We start from the raw sequence: 3100 nt of genomic DNA, 5'->3' as shown, positions 1-3100 counted from the left end.
GATACACCATCACTTTTTGCCAACTTCAAATTCCTTATGTCTCCTCTTCTCATCTTCCTTTTCCTTATACTTTCTATTCATGTCCTCCAAATGTTGCTTAACTTGAATATGTAAGTCCTTCATGTGATCTGCAAATTCTTCTACTTCTGAACTTCTCTAGTCTTCATTGCTAATATCTCTTAACTCTGATATACCTCTAGGATGTGCTCTGGTAACAATCTCAAAAGGTGTTCTTTCGGTACTCCCATTTACCAAATTATTGTAGGCAAACTCTGCTTGTGCAAGAATCAAATACTAACTTCCAGTTTTATCTCCAACTAAACATCTCAATAAATTTCCCAAGCTTCGGTTAACTACTTATGTCTGTCCATCAGTTTGTGAGTGAAGAGTAGAAGTGAACTTCAAATCTGTCTTCATCTTCTTCCAAAGTGTTGTCCAAAAATAGCCAACAAACTTAGTGTCTCTATCTGAAATAATGCTCTTAGGTAACACATGCAATCTCACTACTTCCTTGAAAAATAGGTCTGCTACATGTAATGCATCTGATGTCTTCTTACAAGGTATGAAATGAGCCATCTTCGAGAATCTATCCACTACCACAAATATAAAATCATTCTCTCTCGGTGTTTTAGGCATTTCAAGTATGAAATCCATTCTTATATCCTCCCAAGGTCTTACCAGTACTATCAAAGGTTTATACAATCCCACATTTTGACTACTACCCTTTGCAACTGGACAAAATCTACAACTTTTCACATATTTCTTAACATCCTTATGAATCTAGGGCCAAAAGTAATGCTCACTCACCAATGCCACTGTTTTGTCAATACTAAAATGTCCGACTAATACTCCACTATGTTTCTCCTTTATCAGATTCTCCCTCATAGAACTCCTAGGTATGCACAATTGAACTACTCTGAATAACATCCTATCCTAAATGAAGTAATCGAACCACTTGCTTCTATCTATTGTAACCGGTTCTCTACATGCTCTCCAGGGTTATGCAAAATCTGAGTCCTCATCATACAAGGTCTTCAATTCCTCAAATCCTAATACTATAACTCTCATCTCTATCAACAAATTCCTTCTCCTACTCAATGCATCAGCAACTTTGTTAGATTTCCCACTTCCATGCTTCAACAAAAAGGTGTAACTTTGCAAAAATTCTACACATCTCATACATCTTTGATTCAACTTACTCTGACTGTTCAAATACTGCAAAACTTGATGATCTGTATAGAACACAAACTCCTTAGGCAACATGTAATGTCTCTATTTCTTCAAGGCTTGAACTATGGCATAAAACTCCTGATCATACACTAAATATCTCATCTGGGCATCATTCAATTTCTCACTGAAATAAGCTACTGCTCTCCCTTCCCGACTCAAGACTGCTCCTATTATTGTTCCACTTGCATCACAATCCACTTGAAATACTTTATTGAAATCCAATAAAGCTAACACAGGTTGCTCAGTCACTTTCCCTTTCAATAGTTCATAAATTTTGTTTGTTCTGGTGGTCCACTTGAATTCCTTTTGATCTCCCCTCATGGTCTCAATCATAGGGTTACAAACTGAACTAAATTTTTTGATGAACTTCTGGTAGAAACTAGCCAATCCATGAAATGATCTTACTTCTCCAATGCTTTCTGGTGTAGTCCACTCAACAATTGCCTTTACTTTCTCAGGGTCCATCTTCAAACCATCCTCAGATATCAAAAATGCCAAATAGACTAACTCATCTTTCATGAAAGTACACTTATTAAAATTTATCAGCAACTTTTCTTGTCCCAACCTCTGCAAAACTTGTCTCAAATGAAACAATTGCTCCTCTTTTGTCTTACAAAAGATTAGAATGTCATCCAAATATATAATAACAAACTTACCAAAGAATTTCTTCAATACCTCATTCATCAGCCTCATAAAATTACTTAGTGCATTAGTTAACCCAAAAGGCATCACCAACCATTCATACACTCCTTCATTTGTCTTGAATGTTGTCATCCACTCATCTCATCTCTGATCCTGATCTGATGATATCCACTCTTCAAATCTATCTTTGTAAAGTATTTGGCTCCTCAAAGAGTCCATTATGTCATCCATCCTCCATTATGCAAAGGAAACTGGTATTTCATTGTGATCTTGTTTATTGGTTTGGAATCAGTACACATCCTCCACTCTCCATTCTTCTTAGGTGCTAATACTTCTAAAATTGCACAAGGGCTCAGACTTTCTCTAATCGAACCTTTCTTCAACAACTCTTGCACTTATCTATTTAGTTCCTCATTCTCTGCTGGTGTCATCCGATGTGCAACTTTGTTAGGCAAAGTAGCTCCGCGAACCAGGTCTATGCAATGACTTATACTTCTCACAGGTGGCAATGCATCAGGTACAATATCTGAAATGACATCTTCATATTCTATCAGTAAATATTTTATCTCTTCCGGTTGTTCCTCTTCATGCTCTGGATTCTCAGTCTTCCTAGGAACTAAGGAAAAACACACATTCTCATGTCTCAATCCATCCAAGAATTTCCTTCCATCCACCAAACAGATTCTAGCATTCGTACAAACTTCAGTCTTTAGAGGTTCCTCCAAGGTTTGCTTCATCCCATTGGCCACAATAGTGTATGTGTTAGGCCCAATATGGAAAGCTAATGTACTGAGAGGGGAGGGGTGAATCAGTACTTCAAATCCTTTTCTCAACAATATCTTTACTGTTATGCATAAACCAAAAACTACTGTAACATAACATAAAGCTAAAACAAATGAGTAACAATCATACATGATTCACTCCATAACACATATATTTTGGTTATGCAGAAACTCTTGGTTAGAGAGAAAAACTACGGTGGGGATGACACCCACAACTTCACTGCTGCAATAATAAAGAGTGCTCGGTTAGAGCTACATATTTAGCTATTTCTGATAGCTTACCCTGTTAGGAGTAACAAGATCTATTAGATCTACCTTGCTAAAGGATTTTACAACACTATATATATGCTGCACCTGGTTAGAGGATTTACAATTTATAGACTTGATTAGAGTCTTTTACCCTGTTAAAGGTTTCTCTTACAACTTCAAAATATTACAATAAGACT

This window comes from Cryptomeria japonica, chromosome 4 (assembly GCF_030272615.1).
Source record: "Cryptomeria japonica chromosome 4, Sugi_1.0, whole genome shotgun sequence".
NCBI classification, from domain to species: domain Eukaryota; kingdom Viridiplantae; phylum Streptophyta; class Pinopsida; order Cupressales; family Cupressaceae; genus Cryptomeria; species Cryptomeria japonica.
This window is presented reverse-complemented; position numbering follows the sequence as displayed.